This window comes from Mustela lutreola, chromosome 10 (genome assembly GCF_030435805.1).
Source record: "Mustela lutreola isolate mMusLut2 chromosome 10, mMusLut2.pri, whole genome shotgun sequence".
Taxonomy (NCBI): Eukaryota; Metazoa; Chordata; class Mammalia; order Carnivora; family Mustelidae; genus Mustela; species Mustela lutreola.
In genome coordinates this window covers 53,143,498-53,168,375 of record NC_081299.1, presented here as the reverse complement: position 1 = coordinate 53,168,375, position 24,878 = coordinate 53,143,498, and the positions used below count along the sequence as shown (strand labels likewise).

Sequence of the window (24,878 nt, the reverse complement as noted above, 5' to 3'; positions counted from 1 at the left end):
CTCAGAGGACTAAAAGTTTATTATTTCAAAAGATTTATTTGAGAGAGTGAGTGAGAGGAGAGAGGATGAGAGAGAGATCAGAAGGAGGGGTAGAGGGAGAAGCAGACTCCTGGTTGAGCAGAAAGCCCAATCTGGGGCTCAATCCCAAGACCCTGGGCTCATGACCTGAGTCGGGGGCAGGCGCTTAACCAACCAAGCCACCCAGGTGCCTGATTTAGGCCAAAGGTTGAGGAAAAGGCTACAGCATCAATTTTATTTTCATTAAGTGTTTTCAGAATGTAGAGAAAGGAGAGATTGTGGGCTGTTCATTGGGGAAAATTGCATGAAGGACGCCTGTGGACTTTCATGGATGTTCTACAACAAATTATGTAACTAAGGAGTTCACTTTGAGTACCAAGTCTGTGTTGACAACTGTATGAGGTACCTCTCGAGCGTACTTTCCCTCATTTAGACCTCACCATAATTGTCTGAGCTAGGTGTTATTACCCTCCACTGTACAGGGCAGACTTTTTCAAGGCGCACACAGTAGGGGCAGAGCCAGAGTTGAACATCTGAGGACACCAGTGCCTCAACTCTTAACCACCATTGTATACAATTTTACCCTAAGATTTAAAAACCAGACTTTTTACAAATGTACGTAAAAAATACATTTAGGCCTCTAAAGCAAAAAAAAGCAATTGGAGTTCCCTCTTCCTTGACTTGTTGGCAGACCTGGGAGATAGAACAGAGACCGGGGATCTATTACGTTGAAAGCTCTTACTTTATAAAGCAAAGTTCTGGCCCATGGAAAAACACCCTGGAGCTTCAAGATAACCGTGAAAAGACCAGGTAGTCAAGCAGACATTTTGCCAAACCTAGCAAAAACAAAATAACAGAGTGTAAATACAGAGGACATTAAAGGATTAGCACAATAAGGGCTGGTCTAAATCTTTTAAAGAGATCCAGTCATTGTGGCCTAATATTTGGAGGGACAATCTACCCCAGGAGGTTGAGATGCCTTAGCTTTGTTCTCCAAATTACCCAGGGAGGTGATCCAGGAAAAAAGCTCATCTCTCTGCATAAGTTTCTAGAGCTATCCAGTGTGGTTTACTGTGCTTTCTAGAACTTTTATTCAGTGTACTTTTTATCCATACATATTTACACTACCAACATATTTTTGTACTCCTTTTAAAGTTCTTTCCCTGATACCCAGTGTTCTAGATCAGCACTTTCTGTCAGGGCGGTGGGGGTTGGCTGGCACGAAGGGCTGGTTGGTGCACACTTCTCCACAGGTGTTGCCAAATGTACAACATGGAGGAAAAAACAATTGGGAGAGAAGTAGGCAACATTAGGTCACTGGGCTCAAAAGAGGCAGAAAAGATGTTGGAAAATTCAGTGGACGGTTGACAAGAACAGTCTAATTAGTTTTTTTTTAATTGTAGTGAAATATATATAACATAAAAAGTGCCATTTTAGCCATTTTTAAAGTGTACAACTCAGTGGCATTAATTATTGAAAATGTGGTGTAACCACCACCATGATCTAGTTCTAAATATTTTCCATCACCCCAAACAGAAACTCTGTACCCATCAAGCCAAAATTTCCTATTCCCTCTTCCTTCAGCCCCTGATAAACACTAAATGCACTTTTGTCTCTATGAATTTGTCTATTCTCGATATTTCCTATATTCTTATATTTCATACAATATCTGCCCCTTTGTGTCTGACTTTCCAGATTCATCCATGTGATAGCATGTATCAGACAGAACTTCATTCCTTTTTATGGCTGAGTACCTTAATTATATGTATCTACCACATTTTGTTTATCCACTTGTTTGTTGATGGACACTTGGATTGTTTCTACCTTCTGGCTATTGTGAATAAAGCTGCAATGAACACTGGCTTACAAGTGCCTATTTGAGTCCTTTTTTCAATTCTTTTGGGTGTATACCAGGAGGGGAATTGCTCAGTCATAGGGCAATTCTATGTTTAACTTCTTGAGGAACTGCCAAACTTTTTTCCACAGGGACAGCACCAATTTACATTCCCACCATCAGGAGATGAGGGTTCCAATCTCTCCATATCCTTTGCCAACACTTATTATTTCCATTTTCATTTTTATAGCCATCCTTGTAGATACGACGTGGTATCTCACTGCGGTTTTAAGTTGTATTTCCAAATGACTAATGATACAGAGCATTTTTAATGCACTTACTGGCCATTTGTATATCTTCTTTGGATAAATGTCTATTCAAGTACTTTGTTCATTTTTTAATTGAGTTTTTTAGGTTAAGCTGTAGGAATTCTTACATATTTTGGATATTAAATCCTTATCAGATACATGACTTGCAAATATTCTGTCCCGTTTTGTGGGTTGTCTTTTCACTTTTTAAAAACATTAGCAAAATTTTACTTCAACTTTTTTTTCTGCTTATAAAAAAATCTTCTAAAAAGCTGATAGCTAACAGTTATTATCTAAAGGCAATGTGGAAACCACAAAGAATGTCTCTCAGACAAGAGGTAGTGTCCAAAATCTCCCCCACACTGGGGGCCAAGGCAAGAGGAGGGGGTAGAACTCTGCCATTAGGGTTGGTGGCCCCAAATGGGAGCCCAGTTTCCCCCTCCCCTGTCTAAATTCCCTTTTTGTGGTAAATAAGACTCTGCCAAGCTGACAGCTTGGAACTCCCAAGCTGCCTGAATGTTTGGGTGTGTTAGAGGAAAATGCTGTGGTTTCAAGATGGCCTACATGCCAGCCCTCAGAGCCCTGAGCCAGCACCCTCTTCCCACTTCAGAGAGCCAAACTCCTGGCTCACTGGGGACTGCCGGGGCCCTAGAATAGGAGGCAGCCTTTCACCCCAGCATCCCTCCCTCTAATCACAACCCCACACCCTGGAATTTTTGTTGTTATGGGCCTCATGTAGTTTTTGGGTGCTGCAGAAGCCTAGCTCTGAGAGACAGTGACAGTGGCAGGCAAAGGCCCAGGGCTGTGGCTGGGGTAGCTCTTGGCCCCTGGGATGCCTATACATTTATGCTTATTTCCAGACTGTGGTCCACTGCAGGGAGAGGTGGGTTGAGCAAGGTGCTGGCAGCCTTAGCCCTGTAGTGTGTGTATATGGCAGAGGAGACGGAAAAGGACAGAAGGAGGGATAAGGAGTCATGAAGCAGGGACAGGGATGAATGAGAGCCAGGTAGGAACTTGCCCTGGCCAGCTGTGGCCCACCTGAAACAGAACTCTGCTCCCAAGAGGGACCCGTCAGTTCCACCCTGCTGGGCAACCAGGGCACGAGGAAACCAGGTTCAACTTGGCCAAAGTGTTAAACAATAATTGCAGGGGGTACTGAATACAGACAGGGTGCAATGATGTCTGGGCTCTGCATGTTGCCAGAGCCTGGCCAACAGAAGGTGAAGCAGTACTCACTGGAGTGGCCATGGGTTCCAGGTTGGACAGGCAGACATACTGGCTCATGGGCAAGAGCGGCACTTCCGGAGTGGTAGCTGGTCCCAGATCATCTCTTATTCATGAAGCACTAGCTGTAGTCTGAAGCTGCAGAGGTTCTTTCCTCCATGTACCAGAGCTTGAAGCAAGTGCAATATTCATTCCTTAGTTCCTCTAGCTTTGGCTGCAGCTTTGGTCCAGTCAGCAAAGAGCAGCTGGCACATGTGGTGCTCATCCAGGTCTTTCATTTAAGGCTCCAGTGTGAAATCATCTAATCTGGAGTTGAGGAGACATGCACACGGTCTGTTCTCATTTGCCAGTGGGAGTTGACTTGAGCGCATCACTTCTTTAAAAAAAAAAAGTGTAAAGTACATAATTAGTGATTAATCAATAAATATCATTTTCATTTGCCTTTAACGAGAAAAAAATAAAATGAAAATAGGATGATTCCTGAAAAGTCAAGATATATAACCTCCCTTTGTATTGCCTTATGTTCTGAAATATTTTATATTCCAGGTACTTTGAAATGTTATCCTCAGATGGTCTATCCTCTGTGGGAATCGCATCTCATACCCACTTTCTATCTTTAGATCTTGCATCATTGTTTACAGTGAACATAATCACAGGGACAATGGGCCTTGCCAATGAGTCTGTTTGCCCCACTGGCAACTGACCACACCTGGAAGGGCCTGTTGCTCCTACCTGCTTAACATATTGACCTTGAAGACAGCAGGAGGACTTAGAGGCCTTGGCTCCCTGGTTGCTAACATGTTCTGCTTGATACTGGCCCTGCCAGGAGCTACCAGCCAGAAATGCTTCCCTGAAAGACACATACAAATTACCCAACCACCCCTATTAGGCAAATGATTCTGCAAATGGCATGTCCTCTACACTTGGGCTTAAGAAAATCTGTCAAGCAAACAAAGACTTACCTTCTATCCCGGGTACCTGGTCTTAATCCCTTGACCAAGTCACTGTGTTTTCCCATGTTGCTTATCCATCCATTCATCTATCCATCCACCCACCCATCATTCATCCACCCAAGATTTATGGAATGGCTGCAAATACAAAGATGATATATTGTCCTGGACTCCATAAATTCACAGCCTGGGATGTGGTTGATAGAATGGAGACAGGTAGGCAAATGAATAGTGGGAATAAGGTATGAGAAGGAAAAGTACAAAAGTATATGCGAAGTACTCTGTGAAACCAAAGAATGGATCCTGCTTCTCTCGGGTCACTGAGGAGGTTTTTTGCAGAGCAAAAAACATGCGGAGTATGTGCAGGTGACCAAAGGGTAATGAGTTTGGGGCCAGACTATGACAGACTTTGTATACTTTACTGTGACACTGAACTTGATCCTCCAGCAACAGGGAGCCTTTCCTTTCCCCTTCTATTGCCTTGCATCTTAGGGCTCCAAGGCCCTGGTCCCTGCTAATAAAATAATAACCAACTCTTTTTAGGGCTTCCAATGTGCCACAGACTATAATTTAAATGCTTTAAATTCATTCTGTAACTTTATTTTCACAACAACCTTAGAAGACAGAAAATGTAATCATCCCCATTTTATGATGAGAAAACAGATTTTAAACCCAAAGTCTCACATCTAGGAATAGGCAGAGTTCTGATTCTAAGACCCAGTTCCAATTCACAGTCAAGACTGTGCTCCTAGAAACATGAGCCAGTAGGCTCTTGGTGTATGAGGGACTAGGAAGACTGGATCCATCTCCCCAAACAAGCCTCCAAAACTTCCCCACTTTTTTTTTTTTTTTTAAGATTTTATTTATTTATTTGACAGAGATCACAAGTAGGCAGAGAGGCGGGCGGGGGGGGGGTGGTCAGCAGGCTCCCTGCCGAGCAGAGAGCCCCGATGCGGGGCTCAATCCCAGGACCCTGGGATCATGACTGAGCTGAAGGCAGAGGCTTTAACCCACTGAGCCACCCAGGTGCCCCTTCCCCACGTTTTATAATGCAAATACCTCAAACCCTCTTACCTCCTACTTGGGCTGATAGCAACAATCTGAAAGCACCTCCTGTAGGGGTCAGTCATAGTGGTTGTAGAGGAGGGCTTTCTATGATGCTGATGCCAGCTTACCTCCAAGTTCTGTGGCTGCTTCTGGGTGATGTTGAATTAATGATTAATCTGCTCATGTAGAACTCAGCTAATGCCCCTCCAAATAATGTAATATGTTAGCCCAATTAAAAACAGCTGCCCAACTAAATGAACTGTCAGAGCTGTCAACTCCCATTTTATGTTCTGCAAAAGGAAGCAGGAGTTCTACTTGCCAGACAGTGTTAGATTAAGATGTTAAATTAACTATATAATAGCTTTGCGCAGTGGCAGTATCGTAGCCAATGAGGTTTATCCGAGGCGCGATTATTGCTAATTAAATTAACTATATAATAAATAGATATATATGTAATTTAAGTTAGTGTTGATGTCATCTCTGTAAAACTGTGTGTACAAATGCGTAACCTGAAGCTCAGAAAGGTGAAACCACTGGTTCAAGGTCAAGGAGTCACTTTTCTTTTTTTTTTTTTTTTTTTTTTTTTTTATAAACATATATTTTTATCCCCAGGGGTACAGGTCTGTGAATCACCAGGTTTACACACTTCACAGCACTCACCAAATCACATGCCCTCCCCAATGTCCATAATCCCAACCCCTTCTCCCAAACCCCCTCCCCCCGGCAACCCTCAGTTTGTTTTGTGAGATTAAGAGTCACTTATGGTTTGTCTCCCTCCCAATCCCATCTTGTTTCATTTATTCTTCTTCTACCCACTTAAGCCTCCATGTTGTATCACCACTTCCTCATATCAGGGAGATCATATAATAGTTGTCTTTCTCTGCTTGACTTATTTCGCTAAGCATGATACGCTCTAGTTCCATCCATGTTGTTGCAAATGGCAAGATTTCATTTCTTTTGATGGCTGCATAGTATTCCATTGTGTATATATACCACATCTTCTTGATCCATTCATCTGTTGATGGACATCTAGGTTCTTTCCATAGTTTCGCTATTGTGGACATTGCTGCTATAAACATTCGGGTGCACGTGCCCCTTTGGATCACTACATTTGTATCTTTAGGGTAAATACCCAATAGTGCAATTGCTGGGTCATAGGGCAGTTCTATTTTCAACATTTTGAGGAACCTCCATGCTGTTTTCCAGAGTGGCTGCACCAGCTTGCATTCCCACCAACAGTGTAGGAGGGTTCCCCTTTCTCCGCATCCTCGCCAGCATCTGTCATTTCCTGACTTGTTGATTTTAGCCATTCTGACTGGTGTGAGGTGATATCTCATTGTGGTTTTGATTTGTATTTCCCTGATGCCGAGTGATATGGAGCACTTTTTCATGTGTCTGTTCGCCATCTGGATGTCTTCTTTGCAGAAATGTCTGTTCATGTCCTCTGCCCATTTCTTGATTGGATTATTTGTTCTTTGGGTGTTGAGTTTGCTAAGTTCTTTATAGATTCTGGACACTAGTCCTTTATCTGATATGTCGTTTGCAAATATCTTCTCCCATTCTGTCAGTTGTCTTTTGATTTTGTTAACTGTTTCCTTTGCTGTGCAAAAGCTTTTGATCTTGATGAAATCCCAGTAGTTCATTTTTTCCCTTGCTTCCCTTGCCTTTTGCGTTGTTCCTAGGAAGATGTTGCTGCGGCAGAGGTCGAAGAGGTTGCTGCCCGTGTTCTCCTCAAGGATTTTGATGGATTCCTTTCGTACATTGAGGTCCTTCATCCATTTTGAGTCTATTTTTGTGTGTGGTGTAAGGAAATGGTCCAATTTCATTTTTCTGCATGTGGCTGTCCAATTTTCCCAGCACCATTTATTGAAAAGGCTGTCTTTTTTCCATTGGACATTCTTTCCTGCTTTGTCGAAGATTAGTTGACCATAGATTTGAGGGTCTATTTCTGGGCTCTCTATTCTGTTCCATTGATCTATGTGTCTGTTTTTGTGCCAGTACCATGCTGTCTTGATGATGACAGCTTTGTAATAGAGCTTGAAGTCCGGAATTGTGATGCCACCAACGTTGGCTTTCTTTTTCAATATCCCTTTGGCTATTCGAGGTCTTTTCTGGTTCCATATAAATTTTAGCATTATTTGTTCCATTTCTTTGAAAAAGATGGATGGTACTTTGATAGGAATTGCATTAAATGTGTAGATTGCTTTAGGTAGCATAGACATTTTCACAATATTTATTCTTCCAATCCAGGAGCATGGAATATTTTTCCATTTCTTTGTATCTTCCTCAATTTCTTTCATGAGTACTTTATAGTTTTCTGAGTATAGATTCTGTGTCTCTTTGGTTAGGTTTATTCCTAGGTATCTTATGGTTTTGGATGCAATTGTAAATGGGATTGACTCCTTAATATCTCTTTCTTCTGTCTTGCTGTTGGTGTAGAGAAATGCAACTGATTTCTGTGCATTGATTTTATATCCTGACACTTTACTGAATTCCTGTATAAGTTCTAGCAGTTTTGGAGTGGAGTCTTTTGGGTTTTCCACATATAGTATCATATCATCTGCGAAGAGTGATAATTTGACTTCTTCTTTGCCGATTTGGATGCCTTTAATTTCCTTTTGTTGTCTGATTGCTGAGGCTAGGACCTCTAGTACGATGTTGAATAGCAGTGGTGATAATGGACATCCCTGCCGTGTTCCTGACCTTAGCGGAAAAGCTTTCAGTTTTTCTCCATTGAGAATGATATTTGCGGTGGGTTTTTCATAGATGGCTTTGATGATATTGAGGTATGTGCCCTCTATCCCTACACTTTGAAGAGTTTTGATCAGGAAGGGATGTTGTACTTTGTCAAATGCTTTTTCAGCATCTATTGAGAGTATCATATGGTTCTTGTTCTTTCTTTTATTGATGTGTTGTATCACATTGACTGATTTGCGGATGTTGAACCAACCTTGCAGCCCTGGAATAAATCCCACTTGGTCGTGGTGAATAATCTTTTTAATGTACTGTTGAATCCTATTGGCTAGTATTTTGTTGAGTATTTTCGCATCTGTGTTCATCAAGGATATCGGTCTATAGCTCTCTTTTTTGGTGGGATCCTTGTCTGGTTTTGGGATCAAGGTGATGCTGGCTTCATAAAATGAGTTTGGAAGTTTTCCTTCCATTTCTATTTTTTGGAACAGTTTCAGGAGAATAGGAATTAGTTCTTCTTTAAATGTTTGGTAGAATTCCCCCGGGAAGCCGTCTGGCCCTGGGCTTTTGTTTGTTTGGAGATTTTTAATGACTGTTTCAATCTCCTTACTGGTTATGGGTCTGTTCAGGCTTTCTATTTCTTCCTGGTTCAGTTGTGGTAGTTTATATGTTTCTAGGAATGCATCCATTTCTTCCAGATTGTCAAATTTATTGCCATAGAGTTGCTCATAGTATGTTCTTATAATAGTTTGTATTTCTTTGGTGTTAGTTGTGATCTCTCCTCTTTCATTCATGATTTTATTTATTTGGGTCCTTTCTCTTTTCTTTTTGATAAGTCGGGCCAGGGGTTTATCAATTTTATTAATTCTTTCAAAGAACCAGCTCCTAGTTTCGTTGATTTGTTCTATTATTTTTTTGGTTTCTATTTCATTGATTTCTGCTCTGATCTTTATGATTTCTCTTCTCCTGCTGGGCTTAGGGTTTCTTTCTTGTTCTTTCTCCAGCTCCTTTAGGTGTAGGGTTAGGTTGTGTACCTGAGACCTTTCTTGTTTCTTGAGAAAGGCTTGTACCGCTATATATTTTCCTCTCAGGACTGCCTTTGTTGTGTCCCACAGATTTTGAACCGTTGTATTTTCATTATCATTTGTTTCCATGATTTTTTTCAATTCTTCTTTAATTTCCCGGTTGACCCATTCATTCTTTAGAAGGATACTGTTTAGTCTCCATGTATTTGGGTTCTTTCCAAACTTCCTTTTGTGGTTGAGTTCTAGCTTTAGAGCATTGTGGTCTGAAAATATGCAGGGAATGATCCCAATCTTTTGATACCGGTTGAGTCCTGATTTAGGACCGAGGATGTGATCTATTCTGGAGAATGTTCCATGTGCACTAGAGAAGAATGTGTATTCTGTTGCTTTGGGATGAAATGCTCTGAATATATCTGTGATGTCCATCTGGTCCAGTGTGTCGTTTAAGGCCTTTATTTCCTTGCTGATCTTTTGCTTGGATGACCTGTCTATTTCAGTGAGGGGAGTGTTAAAGTCCCCTACTATTATTGTATTATTGTTGATGTGTTTCTTTGATTTTGTTATTAATTGGTTTATATAGTTGGCTGCTCCCACATTAGGGGCATAGATATTTAAAATTGTTAAATCTTCTTGTTGGACAGACCCTTTGAGTATGATATAGTGTCCTTCCTCATCTCTTATTATAGTCTTTGGCTTAAAATCTAATTGATCTGATATAAGGGTTGCCACTCCTGCTTTCTTCTGATGTCCATTAGCATGGTAAATTCTTTTCCACCCCCTCACTTTAAATCTGGAGGTGTCTTCGGGCTTAAAATGTGTTTCTTGGAGGCAACATATAGATGGGTTTTGTTTTTTTATCCATTCTGATACCCTGTGTCTTTTGACAGGGGCATTTAGCCCATTCACATTCAGGGTAAGTATTGAGAGATATGAATTTAGTGCCATTGTATTGCCTGTAAGGTGACTGTTACTGTTTATGGTCTCTGTTCCTTTCTGATATACCACTTGTAGGCTCTCTCTTTGCTTAGAGGACCCCTTTCAATATTTCCTGTAGAGCTGGTTTGGTATTTGCAAATTCTTTCAGTTGTTGTTTGTCCTGGAAGCTTTTAATCTCTCCTTCTATTTTCAATGATAGCCTAGCTGGATATAGTATTCTTGGCTGCATGTTTTTCTCGTTTAGTGCTCTGAAAATATCATGCCAGCTCTTTCTGGCCTGCCAGGTCTCTGTGGATAAGTCAGCTGCCAATCTAATATTTTTACCATTGTATGTTACAGACTTCTTTTCCCGGGCTGCTTTCAGGATTTTCTCTTTGTCATTGAGACTTGTAAATTTTACTATTAGGTGACGGGGTGTGGGCCTATTCTTATTGATTTTGAGGGGCGTTCTCTGAACCTCCTGAATTTTGATGCTCGTTCCCTTTGCCATATTGGGGAAATTCTCCCCAATAATTCTCTCCAGTATACCTTCTGCTCCCCTCTCATTTTCTTCTTCTTCTGGAATCCCAATTATTCTAATGTTGTTTCGTCTTATGGTGTCACTTATCTCTCGAATTCTCCCCTCGTGTTCCAGTAGCTGTTTGTCCCTCTTTTGCTCAGCTTCTTTATTCTCTGTCATTTGGTCCTCTATATCACTAATTCTTTCTTCTGCCTCATTTATCCTAGCAGTTAGAGCCTCCATTTTTGATTGCACCTCATTAATAGCTTTTTTGATTTCACCTTGGTTAGATTTTAGTTCTTTTATTTCTCCAGAAAGGGCTTTTATATCTCTCGAGAGGGTTTCTCTAATATCTTCCATGCCTTTTTCGAGCCCGGCTAGAACCTTGAGAATTGTCATTCTGAACTCTAGATCTGACATATTACCGATGTCTGTATTGATTAGGTCCCTAGCCTTCGGTACTGCCTCTTGTTCTTTTTTTTGTGTTGAATTTTTATGTCTTGTCATTTTGTCCAGATAAGTGTAAATGAAGGGGCAAGTAAAATACTAAAAGGGTGGCAACAACCCCAGGAAAATATGCTTTAACCAAATTAGAAGAGATCCAAAATCGTGAGTGGGGAGAAAGGGGATAAAAAGAGGTTCAAAAAGGAAGAAAGAAAAAAAAAACAAAAAGAAAAGAAAAAAAGAAAAGAAAAGAAAAGAATTTTTAAAAAAAGAAAACACCTAAGAAAAATGTAAAAAAGAAAAAATATATATATTAGATAAACTAGTAAAAAATCGTTAAAAAAGAAAAAGGTAACAGTTAAAAAAAAAAAAATTTTACCCGAAGGCGAGAAAAAAAAAAAAATGAAAAAGAAAAAATTAAATTAACTGCAAGACTAAAAAAAATCACAGGAAAAAAGCCAAGAGTTCCGTGTTTGGCTTTCTCCTCCTCTGGAATTCTGCTGCTCTCCTTGGTATTGAAACCGCACTCCTTGGTAGGTGAACTTGGTCTCGGCTGGATTTCTTGTTGATCTTCTGGGGGAGGGGCCTGGTGTAGTGATTCTCAAGTGTCTTTGCCCCAGGCGGAATTACACCGCCCTTACCCGGGGCCGGGGTGAGTAATCCGCTCGGGTTTGCTTTCAGGAGCTTTTGTTCCCTGAGCGCTTTCCGTAGAGTTCCGGAGGACGGGAATACAAATGGCAGCCTCCTGGTCTCCAGCCCGGAGGAGCCGAGAGCCCAGGGCCCCACTCCTCAGTGCGCCCTCAGAGAACAGCGCCCAGTTACTCCCGTCTGCCTGACCTCCGGCCGCGCTCCGAGCTCACCGAGCCTGCGACCGGTTCAAGGTAACACCGAGCTGCGAGCTTACTGTCGGCTCTGTCTCTGTAGCCGGCTTTCCCGTTCCAATACCCGCAAGCTCTGCGACACTCAGACACCCCCGATCCTTCTATGACCCTGCGGGACCTGAGGCCACGCTGACCCCGCGTGGGCTTCGCCCCGGTTTAGCCTCTGGAGCGATGTCCCTCAGCGGAACAGACTTTTAAAAGTCCTGATTTTGTGCACGGTTGCTCCGCTGCTTGCCGGGAGCCGGCCCCTCCTCCTGGGGTCTATCTTCCCGTCGCTTTGGATTCACTTCTCCGCCGGTCCTACCTTTCAGAAAGTGGTTGTTTTTCTGTTTCCAGAATTGCTGTTCTTCTTCTCTTCGATCTGCCGATGGATTTTCAGGTGTTTGCAATCTTTAGATAAGCTATCTAGCTGATCTACGGCTAGCTGAAGCAGTCTCAGCTTGCTACTTCTCCGCCATCTTGACTCCTCCCCCCAAGGAGTCACTTTTCTTTCTACAACTCCAGGACTCTAACATTAGGGAGGTCTTTCGTTTGTATCCCATCAAATAACTGCTCTTCTTTTTAAAAATGAAAATTCAAATGATCCTAAAGGAGCATTATTATTTTAGCAATGTGATGTAGTGCAAAGAGCAGGAACTTGGAACCCAGATATTCTTGCGTTAAGCTTCTAGTGTCTGCTCTGAAGTGTGTGACCTTTGGCAAATAACCTCATCTCACCTGAAGAGATGATTGTGAGAAGGGCAGCAGGTCGCTGGCGCCTAGGGTACCTTAGTACACCTTGGTCCTTTTCGGTTCCTCCTCGGTGTAACACAAATGGACATCTCCAGCCATCTCAAGCTAATTGGTTACATATTCAATGCATCCTTAGAGATAATGTTAATTAATTTATTTATTTTTGAAGATTTTATTTATTTATTTGACAGAGAGAGATCACAAGTTGGCTGAGGGGCAGGCAGAGAGAGAGGGGGAAGCAGGCTCCCCGCTGAGAACAGAGAGCCCAACTCGGAGCTCGATCCTAGGACCCCGAGATCACGACCTGAGTCTAAGGCAGAGGCTCAACCCACTGAGCTACCCAGGTGCCCCTGTTAATTTATTTTAATTGAAACAAATTCCTGCTATACGATATTTTGGGAGAAAATCTGGGGAAGGTATTGTGAAACTAGGCAAATTATACAGCTCCCGCAAGCAGGACCTCCCAGACCCATCAGGGAGGCCCATGACTCATGAGAGTTTTGGGGTGAAAACAGAAATGCTGCTATCTTGGAGCCACAAAATTTCTGGTCAGAAACATGACACAGGGACAGATGGAAGGAGAGATAGCAATAGAAGGCAGCAGAAACAGGTTCCCCAAAAGTGATGCACATAGGACCTGCTGTATGAATGTGTGGGGGAGAGAGACCAGTTGGAAGAGGTCAAGGAACCCGCCATAACCCCCTCCTGCCCTCTCTCTTGCTTTTGTAATCCCATTGCAACTTTGGGAGTCAAACTCTCTAAGAGTCACCCGTATCTTTCTCTTTGTAACAAGGTGGGGAGAATATCACCATCTCTTAATAGTTGGTGCCAAAATTCCTCCTGGGGCTAGACGCATCTATCTGTGGAAAATTGGGTATAATAGAATCTGTTGGAGAGCTTGAGGCAGAATGTTGGAACCTGAGGAACTGGATGCTAGGGGTGGGGGTGGGGCACTTGCTGTGGGTACTACAGGGAGAATGTACAATTCTTGGGGGTGGTCTGGGATGGAGAGTGTGAGGCAAAGAGAGGAGGGAGGGCAGAGGGAAAAGGGAGAGAGCAGCTGTGATTTCTCCCTGCCATTCCCCGCGTCTCCAGCAATGACAATCGAAGCAAGGCACATTTGTGTGAGTGTCTTGATGGGAAAACCGGGAAGGGACGGAGTTTCATTTCCACATTGTGCAGAACAGATTAGGTGTGAGGAAGTGAAAGTGTCCTTTTGGATGTCATCCAGCTCTGGAAAGGGCTGTAGACTTCCACAGGCCAGATTAAGGGTTGGGGGTTCAAACCAAGTTTACCCAGATCTTTGAGAGGCAAAGGGGCCTCAGCTGATTTCCTAGTTATATCTCTGATTTCTTTCTCTTTCCTTCTTTACCTTTCCCTCCCCTCCAAAGCTTACCCAGTACTGTACTTGACATACAGTAGGCACAACGTAAACATCTGTCGTGCTGAAGTCTATAAATATTATGTGTGGTTTCTGCTGTCGTGATACCTAAAATTGAGTAAAGTCAACACACACATGTATTTCACCTCTAAAAATAAGCCTAATCCTAAAAATTCTGGGAAGGATATAAATACCATCTAAGTAGGCTTACCACTTTCCACCTCTTTGTTTTTTGGTATCCTTCAAGGTTCAAGTCACATCTCACCCTCCAAGAAGTCTACCTGGATTTTCAGGGACATTTCCTGTCTCTGAAATCTTATGCCATTTCCCTTCTGTGTCAACCATTTGAAACTTGATTGTTTATTTTTCAGAGGGATGTTTTGCCTTTTCTACTCTATACCACAGTCTCAGGACAACCCTTGCTACAGGCTGAGTGTGTATCCTACACACATAGTTACTGAGTTGATTGTTACTGATCATGGGTATCTTGCATCATAGTCCCAGAAACTTAAGAGTTTCGTATGTACTTGGCATACACTGGTACTGAATAAATGTTGTTGAACTGAGTTGAATTGACCTCTGAGAATCTATGAGTCCTAGATATTACTCTGTTGCCAAAAAAACAGAAAATTAGAACTTGGGGAGAAATGAAATTTAATTCTCGTTAAACTATAATTGATTTTTCTATTGCTCTTAAGCATGTAATTTAGGTTTTCCACTCCAAATGCAAATATGATTTATTGGCCAGTCACTTTTAAAAGGATACTGTGAGCTTAAAAAATGAAGATGCACAGAATTTTGATGCTGACAGATGTCATAAAATCATGTGCTCTAACTGAAGAGAAGTATGAGCTCAGAGAGGTTAAACAGACAGCCTTGTGCTTCCTTGGTTGGTCACAGAGCTCACTGGGCAGTTAGGTCCCATGCTTTATGATCCAGTGGCCTTTCCAGACTCTAAGGTTGGCTGTCAAAATGTGTTTTCATTATTAATGCAGTATATTAAGTCCCTGGGGTAGAATAAGCCCATTATTAGAGCTAGTAAGTCAGTCCAAAGCAATCTGATATTCCTAAAAAATGGGACAGATTTTGAAGTAAAAAATCCTTGGGTTCACTGCCTTCCAGTGGGGCCATCATCTCATTTATCCTATGTATATATAATATTATATATATATATATATATATCCCATAAATGAACACTTCTGTATGAACATTCATTATAATAGTTTTATTGATTCCGTTATACAGTGCTATTAATTACATGACCACAAAAGCCTTTTGTTAGATTAAGCCATAATAAATAAGATTAGTAATACTCTGTATATTGAGTGCTTTTATGATAAATGGATGTTCATCTTTTCAGAAATTACTACATTGATGTCTTATAATTATATCAGATATTTGGACTTTTTTAATAAAAAAACTTGAGTGTCTTCTAATAACTAATGATATTAGTTATTAGATTATTCATCCTCATGATTATTCATCCTCATGATCACCCTATCAAGTGGATGTTAGGATTTTCCTCACAGGTGAAAAAATACAATTGTATAGAAATTTGGTATCTTGCCCAAGATCCCACAGTAAGGAAGGCCAAGACTGAACAAGATAATATATATGCACTTAGCACAGTACTGGGCAGATAGTGTGTTGAATAAATGCCATAGAAAGAGTCAGTATGAAGTGAGCAGAAAGTTGAAGCTGTTCCAAAGATAGTACGTAAGATATATAATTCCTGTATATAAAACATGTATGACTGGGGGCACCTGGGTGGCTCAGTCGTCTGACTCTTGGTTTCGGCTCAGGTCATGATCTCAGGGTCGTGAGATGAGCTTCCATCTAGCTCCACGCTGAGCTCAGAGTCTGCTTGAGATTCTTTGTCTCCCCCTCTGCCCCTCCCCCTGCTCCATGTGCTCTCTCTCAAATAAATAACTAAATCATTAAAAAAAAAAAAAAAGTACGACTAAAATTGGATTCTGAGCTTCCTAACAATCAACAGGGGAAATATAATCAGTTACACAAATGATAAGTAACCTTGCCGGAGAGAATTATAATTATCTGGAGCTCAGACCTAAGAGCTCTTTTTCAGGACACAGCATTTAACATCCTAACAAGGACCTGAGAGGATGAGGCAAACTCACCTCGGAATACACAGGATGGCTGCTTAGACGCCCGGAAAAAGGGATGGCCAAACCTTGGTGAAGTGGAGATGCCTGAGTTGCCCCAGCAGAAGGCAGAGGAAGGATTAAGAAGTTGAGGAAAGGGGCACGTAGAGTTAAAATATCATGTCAGACCAGAAGCCCCATGAGACAATTACGTTTCATGGGAGACCCAAAGGACATACCATTCACCAAGACTGTTAAGAATGTACTGCCAAGAGAAGTAGCAGAGTCACTAAGAAGTCACTTCTGAAGGTCTGGGATTAAAGGAGGAGAGTGGTCTCAGAGCTGGGCTCCTTAATAGCCACGGGCACGAGGGGGCTCTTTCTAAAGAACAGAGACCAGCTGGAAGTGCTTACCTATCAGAAGCCATGAGGCCATGGTACCATAATCACCAGTAGAGATAGAGGGGTGGCCACAGGGTCTCGGCCTGTAGGAATTATGGAATAACAGGATAAACAGGATTAACAGCTCATGGTGTCCCAAGGGTCAAGTGTGCAGACAACAAAGGTACTACATAAAATCTAAGAAAGAGGGGGTCTGGGATCACGTGATCCTCTGGCCATATATATCCCATATGACACCATCTAGAGCAGCAGACCTTGTAGAATGCTGGAGGCCTTGGAAAGGCACACTTGAAATGACAGATCAGAGGAAACTCTCTGAGAGAACGGGTTGTCTTCCTGTAGGATACGCTTTAAAGCTGAGACCTCTGTATGATTGTGTGTCCACACTTAGGAGGGTAACTGGATCCAGGAACCAAGGAATCAGAGCAGGCGTGGCACCATTTACCCTCACTCCTAATGGCTTACTGGGAAACTTTGTCCACATTCTGGTCTCTTCGAGTGTTAGAGGTCCTGGGCCCTTGCCAGGGGATGTAACAAGAGTCTTTTGGGTTTATGAATTATAGCTGTCACCAAGGCCCTTTGGATTCCTTGTCTCCAGGGACCAGCAAGGGAAAAAGAGTCAACCATTTATGGCAGGGAAAATCCCTCTTCAACAGCAGGAGGTAGAGTTCCTTTTATACATGCAGCTAGGGAGAAACATGGGTGGAACCCAGGAGAACCATTGGGGCCTCTTCAGGCACTCACTTGCCCCATCGGAACTATGACTGGAAGTGTTCAGCGCTCCTGGCCTGGGAAGGGTGTGACTGCAAAAGGCTCAGATCCCTCCAGAAGGAAGACTTGGGTCACTTCACCAGGTAAGCCAGCAGGACCTGCCAGACTAATAGCTAGGCATGAGAGGAATTTAGAACGGACAGAAGAGAAAACAAACGAACAAACAAAAAGAAGGGACAGAAAAAGGAGAGGACGTGAACCAGCTGTGGCTCTGAGACCAACACTAGTGACCTGGCCATTGTTTGCATCATTAACCACCTTTTCTATATTTGCCTGCAGAAAGACGGGTCCACAGACCTGTGGAGGTCCTACTCCCTGAAACTACTACAGATGCAGACCTGAGCAGTGTGATGGGTAGAATGTAGCCACCATGAAACTGTACGGCTCAGATGTCCTCCTGCAGGGAGCATGGCTGACGGAGAGTTCCAGCTCTTCTGTGTGATCCATTACCATGTTTGTGTGGGAACTGGGCTTCCTATGCCCACGACTGAGCATGGCAAGCATACTATGTGAGCGGCAACCACTTGGCCTGAGGACTCCCAAGGGGCTTCCCTGACATTTTTCTTGGAAATAGCCTCTATCTATCCCTTCTTCCCATTCCTCTACTTTCCTTCCACAGATATTGGAGCTGCAACATGGTTGGGTTGCTTCCCTCTCCTTCTCTTGCTTTCTCTCCTTTTACAGATATTTTCCCAATAAATCTCTTGCTTATCTAATCCTGTCATACTTGCTTCTTGAAGCACCTAAACTAATAATATATGCTCCCCAGTTAGTGACTAGAAAAGAGAGGGCAATCCATGCATCATATGTAGTTGAAACAGTGAGTGTGCATATCCCTTTTTACTTGATCTTCATAATCATTGAATGATACTACTTATTACCATTTTATATATGAGGAAACTGAGGATTAATTTAGGAGCTTGCCTGGGGTCTATAGCTGCTAAGTGGCAAAGCTGAGCTGAAACTCAAACTTAGATCTGGAGTACTCCTAAACCACCTTTACTGCTCAGCTATGGGACAGTTGGGCTAAGGGCAGACATCTTAAGAGAGTTGAAGTCTTTAAGGAAGATGAACCTCGTGTCTTAACAGGAATGAGCCAAGGAAGTTCTCCAAATCAACATCAAGGTGTGTCTCAAGCAATAATTTTAGGGCAGTACTGATCCTCTCATAAAATGAATGATAGAAACATCAACCTTCTGGACAGTGTTCCTTCAATAATATTAGTCCAGAAGGTTTTCAACTGGACATTTACTGGACATCCTATGTGATTCCATTGTTTTCATCTTTTTTCTTTTTCTGAATTATACTTTAGCAAATATCTACTGAACTTTTACTCTACGTCATATATTATTCCTTCTAGGCAAAAATTTATATACATCCCTTTTGCTTCCCCATTACACTTAATCAGACTTCATTTTCTTACTTTCAGTCTATCATTATCAACATTGTTGAAGGCCTACTGTTTTCATGGTAGTAGGCAATGGGAAAGGATTTCTTTCCTGTAAGTGTGATAATTTCTCCACCTTAGAAGGAGACTAATACTTTTTTTAAAAATAAATTTTATTGGAACACTTGGTTATCCATGTACTAAAAAATCAGAGATTATACAAAAGTTTTTAGATATGAAGTGAATCCGAGAACTTAAAGCAAGAACTGAAGTTATGAATTTTCTAGAAGAAAATGGATGAACATATTTATTATCCTGGATTAAACAAAGATTTCCTAAATGTGACACAAAAAACATACATCAAAACCTTTTAGAAATTGACAAGGAGGATAATCAAAATGAAGACCTTTGTTGTTTGAAATGCACTCAATTTAATGCAATTAAAACAAAATGCAAAAATGCAATTAAAACGGCACTGCTATCTGTAGCAATTCGCATTGCTATCTATAAAACATGTCAACAATAAAAGACATATATCCGGAATAGAATTCATTCTTAAAGTGATATAAGAAGATAAAATACTGATTTAATAAAAAAGAGAATGACTTGACTAGACACTTCAAAAATAGAAGATACTCATTCACATGGCAAAGAAGCACATGAAAAATTCTCATCATTCTTTATTCTTTGGGACAACACAAGCGATCATTTCAAACCCACTGGAATTGCTAGAATTACAAAAAGACTGGTAATACAAGTATGGTGAAGCTATGGAGCCACGAAAATTTTATACATCACTGGTGGGCATACAGTAAGAGACTGCACTTTGGAAAGCCATTGACCTGTTTCTTATTAAGATAAGCGCACAATTATCATATAACCTAGAAGTGAAGGAGGCTAGTTCAATGGATTAGAGACCACATCTGTATCTGTTCAGTTACTGTCTAAATTCAGTTTAGAGGTGAAAGACCTAACATTTTATATTACTTTTCCTTTTTCTTTGGAGGGCGGGATAAGGGAAAGGTATTGTTAAATAAAGAACATTTATTGAATACTACATTTTCAATATAAATGACAATCTTTTTTTTTTTTTTAATTTATTTATTTGACAGAGAGAAATCACAAGTAGACAGAGAGGCAGCCAGAGAGAGAGAGAGAGGGAAGCAGGCTCCCTGCTGAGCAGAGAGCCCGATGCGGGACTCGATCCCAGAACCCTGGGATCATGACCTGAGCCGAAGGCAGCGGCTTAATCCACTGAGCCACCCAGGCGCCCCTATAAATGACAATCTTAATTTAAAACAAATAGCATTTCAGACACCTTGGAGCAACAACTGAAAATTCAGATGGTTTAAATATCGGACATTTAAAGCACTGATCTGTATAAAACCCAGAGTAATGCAAAACAAACAATTGTGTCATCCTTCCTATTCTCTTAAATCTCCCCCCCCCCAACCTCTTAACATATATCACTCTAGGACATTATTCTAATTATTGTCTCATTTTCTAGTTTTCAGCTATCCTCTCCAACTAGGAACTTTCCCTGTCTTGTTTCACTGCTGTATTTACAGTGCAGAATAGTGCCTAACACATAATTTGGTACTCAACAAATATTCGTTGTTTTCATTTGTCTAACCTAAGGAGAGAGGATGACTTCCTAAAGAGTTGCAGAGGAAACCACAATGCAAATAAACAAACAAAAACCCACAACAGCCAAAATACTTGACTATAAGAAAATGGAAAACAATTTTTAAAAAAATATTTTATTTATGTATTTGATAGACAGAAATCACAAGTAGGCAGAGAGGCAGGCAGAGAGGCAGGCAGAGAGAGAGAGAGGAGGAAGCAGGCTCCTCACGGAGCAGAGAACCAGATGCAGGGCTTGATCCCAGGACCCTGAGATCATGACCTGAGCTGAAGGCAGAGGCTTAACCCACTGAGGCACCCAGGTGCCCTGGAAAAATTTTTTTTAATTAAAGATTTTATTTTATTTATTTATTTGAGAGAGAGAGAGCACGAGCGAAGAGGAGAGGGAGAAGCAGGTTCCTTGCTGCCCAGTACCTGAGATCATGACCTGAGCTGAAGGCAGATGCTTTAATTCCAGGCACCCCTTTAAATTTTATTTTAAGTAGCCTCTACACCCAGTGTGGGGTTCTAACTCATAACCCCAAGATCAAGAGTTGCATGCTTTACCAACTGAGCCAGTCAGGTGCCCCAAATATGTGAATCATTTTAAAATGATATCATTTGGGGCACTTGGGTGGCTCAGTTGGTTAAGTGTCTGCCTTTGGCTCAGGTCATGATCCTGGGGTTCTGGGAGTGAATCCTGAAACAGGCTCCCTCTCCCTCTGCCCTGCTCTCGCGCGTGCTCTTTCTCTCACTCACTCTAAAAAAAAAAAAAAATAACGTTCATTGTTGCAGAACCCTACAATGTGTGCCAATATGTATCTATGAATCAGGACTCCAAAAGTATGCAGTGCATTTTACTCAATAATTCCATTTCTGTAAGTCTCTCCTAAGAAATTGTCTAAATAGTATATATTTAATTATTATCTATTTGCATGAAGAAATTTATTAGTTATAAAGACTTTTGTAGTACCATGGAAAATGCTCATAAATTAAAATAAATTTAAGGAACAACTTATAAAATTACATGCACACCATGATTATACTTAATCAGGGCACCTGGGTGTCTTAGTTAAAGCCTCTGCCTTCAGCTCAGGTCATGATCTGCGGGGGTTGGGGATGGAGCCCCACATCTGGCTCTCTGCTCAGCAGGAAGCCTGCTTCCCCCTCTCTCTCTGCCTGCCTCTCAGCCTACTTGTGATCTGTCTGTCAAATAAATAAATAAAATTAAAAAAAATATACCTAGTAAAAAAAACTGGAAGAAAATATATAATATGATAAACTATATATTAGGATTGTAAAATTACTATGATTTTTTAATCTCTCTTCTCTAGTTTCCAAGTCCTTGTAATTGAACTTCATGATCTGTACAAGGGTATTTTAGTTTTGTTCAGTTCAACTTTTTGAGGCAAACCTAACTGTTTGAATTTATTTCCCCGTTGTAATCTAACCTTTTCCAGAGAAGCAGACTGGTGAGCAAACACTTTTTTGATGAAGATTTACATGGGGAACCCATGTGTATGATTGCTGGTTGGATGGTGTTGTTTTTTTGAGAATTTCCCTGGTAAGAGCTTTCTGCTTCATTGCATTTGGTTTAGTTCAATTTATATGAATAGTTGTAGTAGGCTTGCAGGTTTTTTTTTTTTTTTTAAAGATTTTATTTATTTATTTGACAGGCAGAGATCACAAGTAGGCAGAGAGGCAGGCAGAGAGAGAAGGGGAAGCAGGTTCCCTGCAGAGCGGAGATCTGGATTTGGCTCCATTCCAGGATGCTGGGATCATGATCTGAGCTGAAGGCAGAGGCTTTAACCCACTGAGCCACCCAGGCGCCCCAAGGCTTGCAGGTTTTATGCTATATGTTACATATCAGAAGGAAATATGGGTAGTTCTCTTTTTATAATCTCTCTCTCTCTCTCTCTCGTATGTTCCTTTTAGGGTGACTTTCCAATTTTTTTCTATTCTCAAACATAAAATTGAATTCCTTATCCAATTTAGTTGGTGTTGTTCTTAGTCGACTTGTCAACTAATTGGAACAATTTTGGTCACGTGAGGCTCTTCCTTCTGCCTCAGCTCCCACATCTAAATGAGTTACCATGCAGTTTATTCTACCTCTTCAGGCTTTGGACACTTTCATGTTTATCCCTCCCTAGTCCACTGCTTTAAATATTGATGTCATCACTTGTAGCCTGCAGCTCTACAATGCTATGGACATTAATTTTGTCTTTCAATCCGTCATCCACCTTATTTTTACATTAGTGGTTCTCAACAGGGGTGGTTTTCTCCCCCAGGGAACATTTGGCAATGCCTGAGGACATTTTTGATTGTCATAACTGGGCCAGGAGGTGGGTGGGGGGCTGAGGGGTGTGAAGGAGAAGCGAGGGGGATTGCTACTGGCATCTAGTGGTTAGAGGAGAGAGATGCTGCTAGAATTCCTGCAATACACAGTAAGCATCCCACAGAAAGGATTTTCTGGGCTTAAATGTCAATAGTACTGAGGCTGAGAAACTCTGCCCTAAGACCACTCTTGTATAATAAAAACATGCTTAAATACCTCAAGAACACATGGTGTCTTTCAGATAAGGTTTGTGCATAACTCTCATCTTTTCCTCAGCCATACCACCTGTGTGTGTTACTACGTAAATAAATATGCCATGATCCCCGCCTGGGCTCCTGTGATTTATCTGCTGCTTGTAGTTTCTTCTTTTCTTCCTGATTTGCCAAGGGGAGGTTGGGTAATTCTCCTCTATGACCAGTTTTCGCAGAGCATGAATCACACTGAACACTCACCTGTTATTTCACCCCAATGTGAGCATCAGAGGTCAGGAACTGGGTCTCTTTTCCCAGAATCTTCAGCTCTTAGTGCAATGCCCGGTATAGGGAAATACACTCAACCAAGGCCCTCTGTCCTTATTCCATTTATATAGCAGTCAGATTCATTCTTGGGTACAATAGGGGTCATTGCTGCCGTCCTGGCTTTCCTTGATCTTTTTTCTTTGCCTTCCCTGAAATGTGGCCCTTTCATGTTTCCGTCTCCATTCATCCACTCCCAACTTATTCTTCAAGGCCCAGATCAATAAAGATGATTTACCAAGCCCACAACGTGTGCCAGGCCTGCATTATCTTTGTTTGTCTTCAGTATAGTCCCCATAAGGAAGATATCCCAATTTAACAGATGAAGAATATGATGGAAGAGCCCTGAGTGGCAGGTGAGGCAGCACATGCACGTAAACACCCACAAGTGGAGGCAACTGGGCCACGACCCTCCCTGCTTGATTCTCCTGTCTTCTCTGAATTCTTCTACATCCTTCCAGAAGGCTTTCTCTTTGGAGGTCTCTTAGACGGTCCTTCAACTTTTATGAGTAAGCTGTAAATTGTTTAGGGTATCTCAGATGGCTAATGGTGGTAGCCAGACCTAAATTCCAGAACTCTAGAATCAAATGCTCTCTTCTCACCAGGTACCACACCAGCACTTCTTGCTTAGTATTAGGTTAAGTAGTAGTAACCTACCCCAAGTTACCAGAAGTCCTCCAGGAGGATTAGTGAAATCAGGGCAGGTGGTGCAGCCTCAGTCCACAGTGACCTGAGCTGTAGAAGCCTGACCATGCCCAGAAGGATTTTCAAGGGGAAGGCACTGGAGTGTTTCAAGCTCAAGAGCGGAACAGATTTGAACTTTTAAAAGCTCACTGTGGAAAATTAATTAGAGACTGGAGTGATGCAGAGCCTGGATTTGAGAGGTGCTTGTGGTCCTTCAGGTGAGAGATGAGGGGAGCTTGAATCACGTTGTTGAAATAGAGAAACAAAAGGACTGGAGATACCTTGGAAGCAAAATTGTCAGGATTTGGCTATAGACTGGCTGCAGTGTGACTTTAAGATAAGTAAGACTCAATTTGTTTTCTCATGGATAAAATGAGGATAATATCTACTATGAGAGATTATTAGTAAAAAAAAAAAAAATGAAAAGCGCCTAATACATTAGGTATCAACAAATGTTAGCTAAGTTTTTTTTTTTTTTTTTTTTTTTTAAATTTAAAGGAGCTCTTTACGGAATGCGTTGGATCTGCAGTTTTAGTATATGTGCTGCCGAAGCGAGCACTGCGTTGGATCTGCAGTAACTTGTCTTTCTCAGATAAGATTTATTTGCTTTGAAGTTGCTGGTAGTCAAGGCTCACCTCTTACTCTAGCCTGACAACGGGCAGACGACTGTGGTAAGGGCATCGCGGTGCAGGAACATGTGGTGGAGGACACCCCAAACTTAGGAGGGATATACCTGTAGCCCAAACTTGACAGTTTTACTGTCTGCCTTGGCACAACTCTCGTTCCTAGACTGGTGTCTCCAGAAGGCGCGGTTAAGCAGCGAATGAAGGATGGGGGCATGAACGAAACCAGATGGGGACCGGACGGGAAGACAGGAGGCGCAGGGACCAGCTCCTCTGCAGAGCCTACGCCTACCTTGCGGCCTCCGCCCACTCTTTCCTAGGCTGTAGCTCGTGGCATCACGAGGAGGCGGAGCCGGCTTCGGCCTGGGAGGAGGAGGCAGCGGCGGGGCGGAGCGGGGCGGGGCGGAGCGGAGGCAGCGGCGGGGCGGGGCGGGAACGTCGCGGAGCGCAGGCCGCGGCGGCCGCGG

At 42.0% G+C, this 24,878-nt stretch overlaps 1 long non-coding RNA gene and 1 other non-coding gene across 2 annotated transcripts; one reads left to right on the top strand and one right to left on the bottom strand.

The window, feature by feature from the left end:
- Positions 1 to 506: 506 nt before the first annotated feature.
- On the bottom strand, positions 507 to 24,795 carry LOC131809754 (uncharacterized). The gene is made up of 3 exons (XR_009345278.1): positions 24,704 to 24,795; positions 3,397 to 3,760; positions 507 to 854 (listed from the first exon to the last, which is right to left on the bottom strand). It is a non-coding gene; the product is annotated as an uncharacterized LOC131809754 (long non-coding RNA).
- LOC131810598 (U4 spliceosomal RNA) lies at positions 5,741 to 5,878 on the top strand. Its single transcript, XR_009345607.1, has one exon. It is a non-coding gene; the product is annotated as a U4 spliceosomal RNA (small nuclear RNA).
- Positions 24,796 to 24,878: the final 83 nt, after the last annotated feature.